General features: G+C 38.9%; 1 protein-coding gene across 1 annotated transcript in view; it reads right to left on the reverse strand.

Moving 5' to 3' along the window:
* The window catches only part of siah2l (seven in absentia homolog 2 (Drosophila)-like), a 34,672-nt gene that overhangs the window by 16,658 nt on the left and 634 nt on the right, over positions 1–17,380 (reverse strand). The window lies entirely within an intron of this gene.

Genomic DNA, 17,380 nt, shown 5'->3' on the forward strand with positions numbered 1-17,380 from the left:
AGCAACTGTTTGGTTAGCCACATTCTTCCAAATAACTTTTATAATTTCAACAGAAGAAAGAAACTTGAGAGAGTAAATGATGACAATTTAAATTTTGGGGAGAACGATCTCGTTAATGTTAATAAAACAACAAAACACAAAGAGGAAATCACTCACTGATCTTGACTGAGAACTTTAATAGAAGCTTTAATAAGCTTTTTTTGCACTTAAAAAAAACACACAAATATATCGGTATCGGGCAAAATTAGTCTGAAAATATCGGCATATCGAATATCGGCCAAAATCCTATATCGTGCATCCCTACAAAAGACGATTTTCCACCGCCGGGCCGAATGGTTATATTATAGAAACAATGACATTTTTATATTAGACTATCATTTCAATATATATTAGTACTTCATCCCAATTAGTAGACCAGAACTAACTGCTATAATATACATTTAAGCACATGTATAATATTACAAACATACCCAAACTGAGGGAGAGGCTAGACTGCAGTAGTAATCACTCGCCTTACAACAGGCACCAATTTCTGTCAAAGCTGTACCCCGAAGAGCTCAACAGAGAGGACCACCTGTCAATCAATCAACTGCAGCCCCCCAACACCAAATGCTCAAAAAGCCAAGCGAGACAGTGACGGGATGAGATTGGCAGCCTGCCAGTGTGCGCACACTCCAAAACCATTCCAATTTACATTTCCTGCACACGCACACACAAACGCTAGAGAGAATACCAGCTCTTATTAACGCAGACATGAGCAGAATGTAAAGAGCTGAGGAACGTGGAAATTTTAGGGTCGACAGAGTGTGAAATGTAAATGATGGAGAGACTATGAAGGGAAGGGAGAGAGAGAGAGATAATGAATTAGGAGAAATGGCTTCCCCTCCCTGATTGGAAGCAGCAGTAAATGACTTGGATACTTCCATGTCTGGCATTATACAAATTTATATTCTGCCACAAATCATTTAGTGTCAACACTTTTCACTACGCCGCCTGGCATGGCATATATGCCTGGCTATATTATAAACCACTGATGTGATATCTCAGCGCAATAAAACATTCATCCACAGCAGAACTAAAGGCCATGTAAAACTGCCTACATGTACACATGGGCTGTGTTCGAAATCATACATTATTCCAATAATATAGTCCACGTGAGGGAGTGAAAGAAGGGAGCCAGAAGGGCTGAAGCTTTTGTATAGTTTGTTCTTGCTGTTTAATAATTATTTGAAACTTAGCAAACTGGCAGCTCCAGTAGTAAGATGAAAATATTTATCTTGAGCTCGGTCATGGAAACTAGCATGTATAACCCTTAATTAAACAATTGAATCAATTAAAAAATAATTTATACTTTATATTTACTGTAGGATTTACACTGTAGCCACATTGGACCATTGGTTTGGAAAATGGATGATTCAGTCACAGGGTTGTGTACAGTGATGTTCTGATGAGACACTGGAATTAATTTGCCGCAACTCACAGACAGTGCATTATGGGTATTCTCGAGCCGTTGAGGGTACATCGGTTGTACACTCAATATTGCGGTGCATTGTGGGATTGAATGAGTGAACTCGATAACGTCCACTAAGGTTTCGGACACCACTACAAATAGCTGTTCCCTCAAATAGTGCCCTATTTAAGGCTATAGGGGGTGATTTTTGACACAGCCATGGTGTAACAACAACATTTTACTAAACACAAATCACAGCCATCATCAAAATATCATCAAATGTAATTGATGTTGTAATTAGCCAAAAGATTATGATCAAATGCCTAATATGCAAGACAGCGCCGACCTCCCGAGGCATGGACTCTATAAGACCCTTGAAGGTGTCCTGTGGTCTCTGGCACCAATACGTTAGAAGCAGATCCTTCAAGTCCTTTAGGTTTCGAGGTGGAGCCGCCGTTGATCAAACTTGTTTGTCCAAGCACATCCTACAGATGCTCAATTGGATTGAGATCTGGTGAATTTGGAGAGGGGCAACAGCTTGAACTCTTCATCATACGAGTCATGTGAATCAACCATTCCTGAACAATGTGTGCAGTGTGACAGGTGCTTTATCCTGCTGAAAGAGGCCACTTCCACCAGTGAAAACCATTGTCCTGAAGGGGTGTACCTGGTCTGCAACAATGTTTAGGTAGGTAACACGTCAAATTTACATCCACATGAATGGTAGGACTCACGGTTTCCCAGCAAAATATTGACCAGTGCATCACACTCCCTCAGCCGGCTTGTCGTAGCCCCACAGTACATTCGGGTGCCATCCCTTCCACAGGTAAACGGCGCACACGTAAACGGTCGTCCGTGTGGTGTAAAAGAAAACAGGACTCATCGGACAAGGCGACTCATTTTCCACTGCCTCAAGGTCCAGTTCCAATGCTCACGTGCCCTTTCAATGGTGGACAGGGGTCATCAAATGCATTTTGATTGGTCTGTGGCTACGAAGCCCCATATGCAGCAGAGTGCAATGAACTGTGTGTTGTGACACATTCTTCCCATAACCATCATTAAAATTGTGCCACAGTAGATCTTCTATTGACTGGATAGCCTTCGTTGCCCTCATGCATCGATGAGCCTTGGGCGCCCGACACCCTGTCGTCAGTTTGTGGTTTGTCCCTCCTCAGACCACTATTGGTAAAGTCTCACCACTGCTGACCGGGAGCGACCCACAAGCCTTGACGTTTCAGAGAGATTCTGACCCAGTCGACTTGCCATAACAATTAGGCTCTAGTCAAAGTTCCTTAAGATCTTTATTCCTGCTCATTTCTCAACACGTTGATTACGAGAACTGATTGTTTACTTACCATCTAATCTATCTAGACATTAATAACGACACGCCTGTGACTGGCCATAATGTTTTGTCATCACCATGCGTATATAGGGCTTGACATTGGCGCATTTTTTGAAGGGGCAAGTGAAAGAGCCTGTCACATGATCCTTCAGAAATCATTTTAAATTGATTGATTTGGTCCTTATTAATAATATTTTCTAGCATTGATTAGAATTAATTTCTTTAAAAAAAAACTTAATAAATCGTACAACATTCCACCTCAGCCTGACCACATATTACATGCCATGACAGGAAACCTACAAATCACTGGTTTGAAAATCGGTCTAGTGGCATGTCCAACCATCAATATCTTCTATTCCTCAAATCCTAATTGGGTAGAACAAGGTTAAATTGCACTTTCATTAAATTTGAGCCCCATTGTATGACAAACCGCGGTGTCCCCTCCAGTTTAGCCTCCAGGGAATCATTCAGTTCAGGCACAATAGTCCAAGCTGCCAGTCTCTCATAGAGCTCTCGCTGCTCCAAATGGCCCCTGATTAAAAGGCTCCGTTAAGTGAATGGCCAAGTTACTAAGGAAGCAGCTGGATGGGGACAGAGACGGGCTGTAGAAGAAGGGCTACAAAGAGAAGATGATTGAAACAGAGACAATTGAGCCATCCCATTAATCTCGCCTGACTTCCTTTAACCATATTCACAGAGGAACTGATCTGGGGAGGGAAGATATTAAGCTATATATTTACAAAGAGGATTGGTGGGCCCTCACTTAGCTTATTTAACTCACCCATGGATTTAAGGTAAGTGCTTTAATGGGATGAGGAAAGGTCACCCAGTAAGGGATTGATTATGGCTGGCTTAAGAGCACATTGACTGCGCTATAATGGACATTAAACAAAGCTTAAGCGATGAGGTACGAAGGTTAAACTCAAAATTCAGCAAACCGTCCAAATGCATATTTAACTCTACAGTTTAGAAGCTTTTTTTCAAATTATAAACCATTGTTGAAACCATTTCCAAATGGCAAAAAATCCAATCACAATGTTTGACTTAAAGGGTTCACCCAAAAATAAAAATTCTGCTATTTTTTACGCACCCTCATATTGTTTCAAAACCATATGACTGACTGAATTCTGCTATTATGAAAAAATGTTTCATTCATTTTTCCCACAGAGTGAAAGTCAATTAAGTCCCAAATAACAAAGGTTCCCGACCTCCCTGTTGACTTTTCATTGGATGGAGGGGGGGTTTGGAACAACATGAGATGACATTATTAATTAATTACATTATTAATGTTGTTTTAATAACCTTTTGTCATAATTTAAAGTACACTTATTTTGATGTGACTATCATACTAAAGCACATTAAGAACTAGATTATTATTTTAACTGTAGTGTGTTATTTAGCACTACATTTAAAGTCAATATATTCTTAATTAACAAAATTGCAACTGTCATTACAAATGTGTAAATACAAATTTATGACATAAAAGTTTCAATAGAAATTACACAAGTATATTTTTGTTTACCATAAATACTTTTACATTCGGCAGTACACTTTAACCGTATTTCAACAGACAATAGAAGTAATTATGAAATGACATATACAAAAAATTTACTAAACCACACTCGAGTAAAAAAAAAAAACCACACACTTAAGTTCAACTTGTATTTATCATAAATTTAAACAATGCAATTTCATTTATTTGTAAATGACATGCAATTAGGTGTCCGAAAACTTAAGTATATTCTTATTTCCGTAATAAGTATTCTTTTTAAAACCATGCTTCTTTTTTCACAAAGGTTTCCTTTAAAAGTTGTCACAAAGAGCTCAATTAACCTAGTAACTTTTAAATGATTCATTGCTTTTTGTGTGGATCGTTGTATTCCATTACCCTGTCTGGATTCCACGATGGGAAATTTTCCTTGTGGCCAGTGAGCCATGATCGCTAGAGAGCCACTGGAAGGTTGCGCGCTTCGGGGCAGAATCGTACGCGAGCCAGATGTCGCATCATTAAACAGGCCGAGCAGAATGTGGTCAAGGATCGCTGCGTCCATCATTAATGTGCAGAAGAAGTGAGGAGTGACGCATCAGTGTGCCCACGGGGCAGATACAAAATGCTGCTGACATGGCACCAAAGGTCAATACTGTTTTCCATATGGGCGTCCACACATTGTACAGAGAGAGAGCGGGAGGAAGAAGGAGCGTGGGTGCACTGCATTCCACTGCATCAGATAATCCAATTTGAAGATGGAGCCGAGGATAATATTGCTCAGCGCGTGATGAAAAGCAATTCCGTTCATATAATAAAGAGCTGCACAGAAATGTAACTACTGTGCTAACGGGAATGTGCTATTACTTTGTTCTTCCTAATAAAGTGGAGGAGGTAAATGCCAGAAACAGCAACCACATAACAAAAAACGCTACTAGAACATACGCTAGCTACTGTATAAGGTCTCACAAGACTAACATGGCTGGTTTGGGAAGACCGAAACCAAAAAAAGGGATGATTTTAGCCTATAATTCAGTCATATTTTGTTCCATAGAAATATTTGACAGTAAAGCTTAGAAATTGAGTGTGGGCTGCAGATGAAAATATACTGATATTAACAGCAATAACATTGAAAAGGTGTTTTTATAAAAACTTTCTAAACTATCTTTACTTTGTTACTGTACGACTTAAAGGAGAACTCCGGCGCAAAATGAACCTTTGGTCTAATAAAACATTGGTACCTAGTCAACCGTTCTCTGAGATTTGTTTTCATGATAATCGAATGTAAAGACTTTTATCTCTAAAAACTGTTTAGCGTATAACGCTAGTAATGGGGGCATATAATAAGTAAAAAGAAATCGCTAGTTAATACCACTAACAAGATTCAAAATAGCCCCACACGAACACAGTGACATAATGAGGGTCCCTACATGCAAAACGAAGCATTGAGAACTTTGTAAGTGTACAGACCGTTTAATAAGAAGATATTTTATGAAGACAGTCCACTTCGTGTATACAGACAGGAGCCATCTTTGGAAAACAGTCTCGACTAGTCAAACCACGAACGACGTGCTAAGTGAGCTGAACTGTATGAATGGCGTTCGTGGTTTGATTAGTCGAGACTGTTTTCCAAAGATGGCTCCTGTCTGTATACACGAAGTGGACTGTCTTTATCTTTATCTTCTTATTAAACGGTCTGTACACTTACAAAGTTCTCAACGCTTCGTTTTGCATGTAGGGACCCTCATTATGTCACTGTGTTCGTGTGGGGCTATTTTGAGCCTTGTTAGTGGTATTAACTAGCGATTTCTTTTTACTTATTATATGCCCCCATTACTAGCGTTATACGCTAAACAGTTTTTAGAGATAAAACTCTTTACATTCGATTATCATGAAAACAAATCTCAGAGAACGGTTGACTATGTAACAATGTTTTATTAGACCAAAGGTTCATTTTGCGCCGGAGTTTCTTAATTAGGCCTATCCCTTTCTCCTTTAAAGGGATAGGCCTAATTCACCCAAAAATGAAAATTCTGTCATTAATTACCAAATCCGCAAGACTTTCATTCATCTTCGGCACACAAATTAAGATATTTTGAATGAACTCCGAGAGCTTTCTGTCCCTCCATTGACAGCAACTTTCAAGCCCTAGAAAAGTAAGTAAAGACATCATAAATGTAATACGCGTGAGTGACTCCAGTCGTTTAACTTCAGTTTTATGAAGCGACGAGAGTGCTTTATTTGCGCAAAAAACATAATTTACCACTTTATTTACAAAATATTAATCTCCAACGCCTGTTCATGCAACAATGTCTGCTGTCGCGTTAACACCACACACATGCGTCATGGGGCTGATAATCGAATCATTTTTGTGGTAATAAAAATAGACTTAAGTTAACAACAATAGCCTTTAAAATTACTTAAAATACATAGGCTATATAATAACAATGAGACAATAATAATTAGTTAAAATAGTAGCAAAAGCAAGTAATTGTATAGTTTGAACAACACGGTTAAAAATACAAAATGTAACATACATAATATAAACAATCAACTCCTATACATTATGTATTATAACAAATGTCAACGGCCTGGTGTTGTTTCACTTTACAGCAGATCAAATCCTTGTTTAATATTGGCCAAACACTTAATTCAAATGTCCACTTAATCTTTAATATTTGGCCACTCGTTTACGATAGAAATGCTACAGCCACTGCAATTTCTTGGACAAGAACACGTGGATATCAATACATGCAAACTCGAGCGAGGGGTTAAACTTCAAAATCGTGACGAACTACAGTTCGCATGTTTAGAAACTTTGTTTGTTTTCTCCTGTGTTCAAGGCTTAGGTTTATAAATGATTTATGTTAAAAATCTGGTGAAATGACGCACGCGTTGCGTTCCCAGATGAATGTTATAAGCAATCCAAACTCAGGATATGCAGAGAGAGACTGCACCTGCAATTGCATACTTCCCTACTGTATAGTAGGGCAAAAAACAGTATGTGACAAAAAAAAGCATGTCCGAATTTACAATACTGATAAAAGAGTAAGCAAAAAGTAGACACTTTACTATCCCATGAGGCCACAGGAGAGGATTTATGAATGCCAGTGAAGCGACGCCACTGACATTGGTAGGTCACATCACATGATGTAAGTGTAGGTCAACGACAACATTGCGAAAGTAGAACGTAATACTACACACACATTCAACAAAGCTGCTGAGACACGCTCCATGCATATAAATGATAACAGCGCAACACTTCACTGTGAAACACAAAGCGCGTCAGATTTTGTGCATTTCCAAAGGCACATTATTGGAAACCTAAACAAAAAGCACATGCGGAGACTGAGTTCTTGTGGAGCAGCATTTACTGTGAACGGAGCTGCTTTGAGACGGAAGAAACTCGTAACCTGCACTCATGTAAATAGTGTTGTGCTTGCTTCACTCTAAAACCTGTGGTGCAAATAACGCAAGCACTGTGAAAGGTTTTGCTGCAAACTCTACAGTCATGCTGATATCTCAAGACAGCTTTTCACCTCAAATATCGTCACGTTTTAATATCACACACCCCCTACTAATCACTAGTATGACAAGTGCTGGCCAGTATATATTTATACACAAGTACATTAAATATCAAGTGCTTTTTGTCTTTTATTCATGTAAAATGGAAAAGTAGTACTTAATACTTTTAATTGAGTAATATTTGATTAGGGTATCTGTAGTTTTACTCAAGTATTTGATTTGTGTACTTGAGTAAAATAACAAAACTGTTTAACACTTAGGCCTGGTTTCACAGACGGGGCTTAGATTGAGCCAGCATTAGGCCTTAGTTTAATTAGGACGTTTAAGTAGCTTTTTATAAACGTGCACTAGAAAAAAAACATTACTGGTGTGCATCTCGAGAAAAATATATTTCTGAAATATTTCAGTGCAAGTTGCGTTCATTTACAATAGCTCAAACATGCATTTTAGCCTGGAACTAGACTTGAGCCTTTTCTTGCGAAACTAGGGGGTTAATGTCATCCTTTCACACAAACTGAAGAGCTGCAGGGTCCAAAGTAATTTCACATGCTCATAGCTTAATGTGACCGCAACCAAAGAAACCACTGAATAATCCATACTCATTTTTATGATTTTTTATGATTTCAGTTGTGGCTATGTAATATGACTAATGGATATAATGGTCCAGACAATGTGTGCACTTCAGTGGTGCTGAGAGGTGTTTATATATATCTGCATGCGATATGACAAGTGACAGTGCGGAGAAAATATCCACTGAATCAGCAAGAAGCAGCAGTGAGAATTAGTATTAGTTTGCTCATTACCATGCATTCTTTAAATAGAGCTAAAACGGCTAACTGTGCATTCTTTCTGCTCTTTCCAGAAAATATCGCTGTGCTGTATAATTGTGTAATATTATTCTGTTATTTATGCATATATTATATCATGGCACTTCCAAAAAATGAATAAATGCATATACCCCCACCCTCAAAAAACAGCAATTCCAAATAATAAAATAAAAATAAATTGCAAATCAGTGCAATTCCACTATAGTACGGAGTTGCCAAATGGTCATTGTTCAGTAAAAATATTGCAAGTTAGCTAGAGATCAGTGTTATCCAGATTGGTCTTTTTCTTTTTCTTTTTAACAACTGCAGTTTTAAGGGACTTTGGAAAAGTCCCAGAGAGAAGCGAGGCGTTTACCACTTCTAGGAGATCTGCTTCTAAACAGTTAAACACACTTTTGAAAAAAAGATGTGGGAAGTGTGTCAAGGGCGCAGGTTGATGTTTTAAGGTGCTGTACTGTTTCTTCCAAAATTGTGCCATCAATTGCTTCGAAATCAGACATAGTAATTAGTAACTACTTCCTGAGGTTGCGGTCTGATCTGTCAGACCTCAGCGCAACTCAAGGATGTGCTGATCGCCTTTATGATATTATTGATTTTCTTAGAGGAGGAGGAGGAAGCAAACTCACTGCATTTGCTGTCTCAGAGCATTTCACTGGGAATGTGACTTGAGGTGGGGGGTTTGTTAGTCTCTCTACAGTGGCAAAAAGACATTTAAAAAAAAAAAAGTGCTCACTATTAGAATCTCTGCTAGTGTGAACTTCCTGTGCAGAAACAGGAGGGATTATGGTGCGGGAAATGTCGATAAACAACAATTGTACTTTATCGACCACACGTATTCTTGAAGTATAAAGAGCCATTAAAAGCACTCTGCGTTAACCTTAACGCTTCACTTCGGTCATCCTTTCTGCGTTCGGCCTCCAGACTTTCATTTCTGTCGTTCTTTGCCCTCTGAAGTTCACATGTCGATATGCTGACCGTGTCCCTTCTCAACATCCCTGCAAACACACACATGCAGCTGCAGAGGGGCGAGCGACTTACCCCGTGAGCAACTCATCTGTGAAATTAATTACGGGCTGCTCACATTCATTCCTCCAGTGATATGATGAAGGGGCCGCAGCTCTTACAGTAGGGGGAGGAAACGCGGTGCGCTAAAACGGTCTTTTGATCCACCTCTCACCACAGCTCATGTGTGAAATCTGCACATTTCTCATTAATCCTTCCATTTCTTTACGTAATTGACACTGAGTGCCTGGAGATCTCTGTGCGTGTGTGTGCGTGTGTTTGCATTTTGTATAATAATGCATGTGAAATATTTGTCTATATGTTTTATGATCAGTGGCATGCTTGGGTTTGTGTGCCTATATTTGAGAGAAAAGAAGAAAGAGTTATGCATCCAAAACATGTGCCACAAAAACGATATATGTTTTTTTTTTTTTTTACTATAGTACTAAAACAAATATCACAAAATATCTATATCTGTGTGTAAATAATATAGATAGAGATCAGTATTATCCAGATTGCTCTTTTTCAGGAAGGGGATAACAATATTAAAATTGAATGTGTGTGTGTGTGTACTAATATATATGGTTCAACTTTTGTAAAGGTTTTATAAACATGCTAAACAGTATTTTATATAAAGACATAATTTGCTACTATGTCTTTAATTTTATTTAAATAAAAAAAAAAGTTTATTTAAATTTAAAAGCAAAAACAAAATTAGTTTATATATATTATATGTGATATATATATATATATATATATAAAGACTTTCTCAAGAAATATTTGACAATATTTTAATATTTACTACATTTACATTTTTGGAAGTTTTATATGAATAATTCCCAGTTATTTATAGATTTTATTTACATTTAAAACCAAGAAAACAGACATTTCAATGGACTGACAACCATACATACACACACACACAGATGCCTCATTATAGGGGCCGTTTCAATGGGCCACTAAGCGCAAGCTGTCCGCCATATTGGAGCGGTCCGTAAACGTTCGAGAGCCAGTTGACTGAACGTCTGCAACCGTAGGTAGACGCATGTATGAATAGCGATATATGAAATAAACTAACACAATACAACAAGACATTAAAACGTTAACACAGTAAAAGTAACACAGTAAAAACAGAATTTGAGTTACAAAAACACAAACCAACACATTCTCACCTATGAAAGGTTATCCCATTTCTTCCGGAATTTAAATCCCGACGGTTTCACATCCAGAAGCTGCATGTTGTGGCGACATTGATTTTTACTGTGAGCGACGATACGCTGACCGCTGCGAGATGACAGGAGCGCAGACGTGTCTGAGGCGATGTAGTGTGGCTCCTACGTATGCATATCTATGCCGACAACAGCCAATTGATTTTTACTCGAAGTGGACACTTATAGAACAATACCAAACATATCAAAATGACTAAACGTCAGACTGCCTGATGTTGTCTACATTCTCTAGGGTAAACTATATGGTAATGATGAAGATTTTTGCTAAGAATTATGTGAGAATAAATCTTGTAAAGAAGAATATAAGAAATCAAAACCATGCACCAACTGATTTTCAAGGGCAGCAGAGCCTTTTGTGTCGTGTACATACACAGATGCTTGGACGAGTATTTCACTCAGTGCTGCAATCATTGAGACGCATGCGCAGTGGCCCGGTGTCACCAGTGTTCGCCACACTGTGGTGCTCTCCTATTTAAACAGGGTTTGATGAGGATCAGCACAAACCTCTAATTTGCTTTGCACCCGCCACTATTCATAGTGACATCAGCTTGTTGTGTCTTAACAAACCCGCAGAACAGGCTGAAAATAGATTCACATGGCAAAATAAATGCCCAAGCCTGAGGGGACTAAGTGTATCCATGTCTAATCTGGCTGCGTACATGCCAGCCGGACACAGAGCCTGGCGTGTGAGGAAAGCATCTCATCTCAGTGACATCTCTGAGGAACTGCTCTCTTCCTGCCAGACTCTCTGGGCCGAGCTCCAAACGGACATCCTACATGAGGTGTGCTGCTACTAGGACATCTGACGAGACAGACACTACGACTGAGATCCAAGCCTTCCGTTTCCTTTTCCACTTCTCCCAAAGCGTATGTTTCTTATAAACCGGATAAATCATTTTTAGGAATGTGGAAAAGGGTATCTGCAGGGTTTTTGAAATCAAATTTAAGGCGTTTAAGACCTTTTTTAAGACCTGCACATATACAATGAAAGGGGTAGTTATTAATTACTCACCCTCATGTTGTTCCAAACCTGTAAGACTTTCATTCATCTTCGGAACACAAATTAAGATATTTTAAATGAAATCTGAGAGATTTCAGTCACGCCATCGACAGCAACGCAACTACCAGTTTGTCGCTTCAAGTCTATAAAGAATCTAAACCGAACCTGCTTGACTCGCTCTTGCTGAAGCTCAAACGTGATGCGTAACACGAGAATAAACCTCATTGGTTCCTGCTGAAGCTCAAACGTGATGCGTAACACGAGAATGAACCTCATTGGTTCTTGCAGAAGCTCAAACGTGATGCGTAACGAGAATGAACCTCATTGGTTCTTGCAGAAGCTCAAACGTGATGCGTAACGAGAATGAACCTCATCGGTTCTTGCAGAAGCTCAAACGTGATGCGTAACAAGAATGAACCTCATTGGTTCTTGCAGAAGCTCAAACGTGATGCGTAACAAGAATGAACCTCATCGGTTCTTGCGGAAGCACAAACGTGATGCGGAACACGAGAATGAACCTCATTGGTTCTTGCGGAAGCTCAACGTGATGCGTAACACGAGAATGAACCTCATTGGTTCTTGCGGAAGCTCAAACGTGATGCGTAACACGAGAATGAACCTCATTGGTTCTTGCAGAAGCTCAAACGTGATGCGTAACACGAGAATGAACCTCATTGGTTCTTGCGGAAGCTCAAACGTGATGCGTAACACGAGAATGAACCTCATTGGTTCTTGCGGAAGCTCAAACGTGATGCGTAACAAGAATGAACCTCATTGGTTCTTACAGAAGCTCAAACGTGATGCGTAACAAGAATGAACCTCATTGGTTCTTACAGAAGCTCAAACGTGATGCGTAACAAGAATGAACCTCATTGGTTCTTACAGAAGCTCAAACGTGATGCGTAACACGAGAATGAACCTCATTGGTTCTTGCGAAGCTCAAACGTGATGCGTAACACGAGAATGAACCTCATCGGTTCTTGCGGAAGCTCAAACGTGATGCGGAACACGAGAATGAACCTCATTGGTTCTTGCGGAAGCTCAAACGTGATGCGTAACACGAGAATGAACCTCATTGGTTCTTGCGGAAGCACAAACGTGATGCGTAACGAGAATGAACCTCATTGGTTCTTGCGGAAGCTCAAACGTGATGCGTAACGAGAATGAACCTCATTGGTTCTTGCGGAAGCTCAAACGTGATGCGTAACGAGAATGAACCTCATTGGTTCTTGCGGAAGCTCAAACGTGATGCGTAACGAGAATGAACCTCATTGGTTCTTGCGGAAGCTCAAACGTGATGCGGAACACGAGAATGAACCTCATTGGTTCTTGCGGAAGCTCAAACGTGATGCGTAACACGAGAATGAACCTCATTGGTTCTTGCGGAAGCTCAAACGTGATGCGTAACGAGAATGAACCTCATTGGTTCTTGCGGAAGCTCAAACGTGATGCGTAACACGAGAATGAACCTCATTGGTTCTTGCAGAAGCTCAAACGTGATGCGTAACACGAGAATGAACCTCATTGGTTCTTGCAGAAGCTCAAACGTGATGCGTAACACGAGAATGAACCTCATTGGTTCTTGCAGAAGCTCAAACGTGATGCGTAACACGAGAATGAACCTCATTGGTTCTTGCGGAAGCTCAAACGAAGCAAGTTAAGGTATTAGTTGTGTTAAAGCTTATAGTACTGTTGAACTTGACACAATTTTGTCTCTCCTACTTATTTCTTAGTAAGTGTCAAAGAAGCCAGAGTCTCAAGTGTTGTATGCAATGGTGAGATTCATTGGCTAAAAAAAAGAAAGCAAAGCAAAACACAAAATAAAATAAACAGCGGCCGTATTGACTGCACATTCTACATTTATTTATTTGTCAATTATGCTCAGGATGTTACACGCGCCAAATCCTCCACCATGGCGCCATCGTCCTCTCCTTAGTCTCATCACATGATAAGTGAAATCTGACTCATGCTGCACTGTGCTATGGACCCCAGCAGACACTTTCAGTTTATAAATGTAGCATCTGTTGTCCAATTGAACATAACTATAGAATCAATTCTTAATGCTCATGTGAACGCCATCAGCGTTTATCACAGGTTCGCGTTTAAAGTCTGTTTAGAGAGAGCGGTGTCGTCTTAGCGGCCCCTAAGTTAATAACAAATGATCATTTCGACGGAAGTGAATCAATCAAAACTAACTTTAGCTGGAAAATAACATTATTCAAGAACTGCTATAAAACCAAACTAATCTCTGTTACCTTAAATGATATTTTTATCTCTGTAAAGCTGCTTTGAAACAATCTACATTGTTAAAAGCGCTATATAAATGAGGATGACTTGACTTGAACTACATGGTTTTTATTTCTATAAAAAAAAGCTATATGACAGTGGGGGCAGTGCCGTGGTGGCCAAGTAATGTCATCATCAGTGTATGGCCGAACACCTTGTAAAAACAGTAACACCAACTAGTCTAGTCAATATTTGCTTTGGGCTGAATTAAAAAGAAATTGAATTGCCATATGTGGCGCTTATGGAACAGCAGAAATATAATGGTTACCCCGGCGGTAACCCCTGTATACAAAGCAGCCCCGCTTATTAAAATGACCAATTTTTATTTGTTTTCATTTAGAATAGCATGCATTAATATATAAAACAGTACCTTATTAATTAGCTTGTAGTACCTTATTTTGACTTTACAGTTTTTGAATCGTATTAGTTATACCCAAAAATCGAATATTCTGTCATCATTTACTCACCCTCATGCCGTTCTAAACCTGTATGATTTTTATAAGCCTATGTAGAACACAAAGGAAGCTTCTTTGAGAAATTCTTTAGTGTTTTTTGTTCATAAAAATCAAGCGTTTGGTAACCAAACTCCTCAAAATATCTTCGTTTGTCTTCCGCAGAAGCCAGCCATATAGTTAGTCATACCTCCAAAAGCATCTTAAAGAGGCAAATTCATGAGAAACATTTTTTCTTGACCACTTGAAATAAAAAAAAAGTACTATGGAAAATAATATACTACATAACTTTCAGGTCTCAATGACCTCCACAGTCCAAATATACAATTTATTGACCACAAACTGCGATAAGAATATTTATTATTTATTCCAAGGGCCAAAGAGAGAAATCGATAATAAAATGAATAATTTGCAATAAAAATGCCAGAACGAGTGTTTTCACAACATCCCTCCACAAAAAAAAGAGGTTTGAACAACTGACAAAGCCCTTTGCTGAAACAACAGTGGAGCAAGCTTTACTTTCACCACAAATGTTGAGGCTTACTTTCCTTTACTGATGGCTTGTATCACAGACTCTAAAGACTGCACTACATCAAGTACCAGTCGCCATGTCCTGATTATAGCCACTGTAAGGAGGAAACATTACCCCAGGGAACAAGAGTAGTGATCAACTTTCAACCAGTGATAACATAGAGACTACAACTTTAATGTACTGATGATGTAATCAAGGAGTTTCAGGCCAGTCAACAGAAAACTTTAAGCTCAAACTGCCCAAAAAGCTACAACACACTGCTGCAATGCTGCAATGCTGCAGTGGTACGGGGAAAAAAATGTGATGTGAACTGATCTTGGAGTTTAATATGCTGTATCAAGAGCTAGAAATAATTCAGTGTGAATTCAGATCTTTCTGGTGCAGTTTGATCATCAAATAACAAGCAAAACCACGTCAAGCAAGGTTTTAATAAGACTTCTTATGTGTAAACAAAGCACTTACTCCGGTAATTACCCCAGTGAAATATGACTGATCCTTGTCTGATAATGTAAATTCTAATTCTCCCTTAAAATGTAATCATAAATAATTATTTATTAATAATATAAATAATCACGTACTGTGATTGTGTGCTTTCCATCAGCGGTTTAGAATCAGAACTAGATACGGAATCGCAAATAAATCACCCGTTTGATCCGATTCAGGTGCTCCAGTTTTTCAAAAATCAACAAAATGTTGCTTTTTTTGCGATTCTCCTTAATTTGCCATAATCTTATGAAAGATTAAATGATTGTTATTTTTCTGGGCTGTATGACTACTGTACATCGAAATATAGTAAATGTGATGGAATCTGAATTATAAAAACGAAAATTTTCCACTGAATTCTGGAAATTACACCACAAAATCAGTTATTAGTCAGTCATTTGATGACAAAATCTGCAAAAAGAAAAAGAAAGGAAATTCAGGAAATCTTGGTGGGACTGCTAGGTTTGCAAAAAAGTTTGAAAATGTTTTTGATTCATTTTGGTTAATTTGGACACTTCAGTCAAGCACTGAATTGTATGCAGCGCTTTCTCACCCCGAAATAATAACAGTAAACTTTATAAGACGAAAAAAAAGCACTGGATGAGGCGGAAAACCTGAAAATGTTTTTAATCGTATGCGGTGAGGCATGCAGCTCTTTATTGCGCAAACAGCTTGTAAACGACTCTTTATCGTTATAGACATTAAGTGTCTTTACTTGCAGTACAGACGAGTATGATGGGGGGCCTGTGAAACCATAGTGGACATTGAGTGCACTCATTCAATCCCACAATGCACCACAATAACGAGTGTGCAACTGATATACACTCAACGACTAGAGAATAATGCACTGTCTGTGAGAGTCGTGCGCCAAATAGATTTCCAAGTCAGACCAGAAGATGACGCTTCGAGAATCATCCATCCATCCTTCCATTTTCCAAACCGCTGGTTCAATGTGGCCCCAGCGTAATATCGTACAAGTATAAGTTTATTTTTAACTGATTATTAAATTGTTTAACTAAGGTTCACACAGTTTCCATGACTGAGTTCAAGATAAATCTTTTCATTACAACTGGAGCTGCCAGTTTGCAAAGTTTCAAATGATTATTAAACAGCAAGCAATGCAAAAGTGGCAGCCTTTCTGGCACACTCAGTGTCCGAATTCACTCACTAGTTTTCATTCACTCTCTCAAATGAACTATATTAGTGGACTAATGTATAGGGAATAGTGAATGAGGGCACAGCCTATATGTCCCCCATCTTAAATTTTAAAGCTTAAGTGTAATTTCTGCGCCCCTAGCGTCACCAAACGAAAACACAAAAAAATAACAATGAATGTTCTCACACAGGTTTCCGAAACACTCCCCGCCTCCCTGCTTGTCATTAGTTTAACAAAAAGATAACCCCGCCCCCAAACACACGCCACTGGTTGAGACCATATGTGGTTGAGACAATGTTGATACGTCGGGTTTGGTAGGGATGCTCAAAATATAATTTAGAATTTTAGTGATACGATATCCATTATAGGAACAACTGAATATTAAGCTATAATAAAGAATAGATAAAGTATTTTAACAGACAAAATACACACTTCAGGCGACTGAAAATATGAATGAAGGAGATGCGCTGCATGTTCTTGGCTTGGTGTAATACACCTGTGGCATCTGAGCTTTAGTTACAGGATATGAGCACACTTCCTAAACTCATGGCTGCCCGTGTACCATCATCATACAGTACTGAATGAAACAACCTGGCAGGTAACTGGATAG

This window comes from Rhinichthys klamathensis, unplaced genomic scaffold, assembly GCF_029890125.1.
Source record: "Rhinichthys klamathensis goyatoka isolate OS25496 unplaced genomic scaffold, OSU_Roscu_1.1 h1tg000191l_1, whole genome shotgun sequence".
Taxonomy (NCBI): domain Eukaryota; kingdom Metazoa; phylum Chordata; class Actinopteri; order Cypriniformes; family Leuciscidae; genus Rhinichthys; species Rhinichthys klamathensis.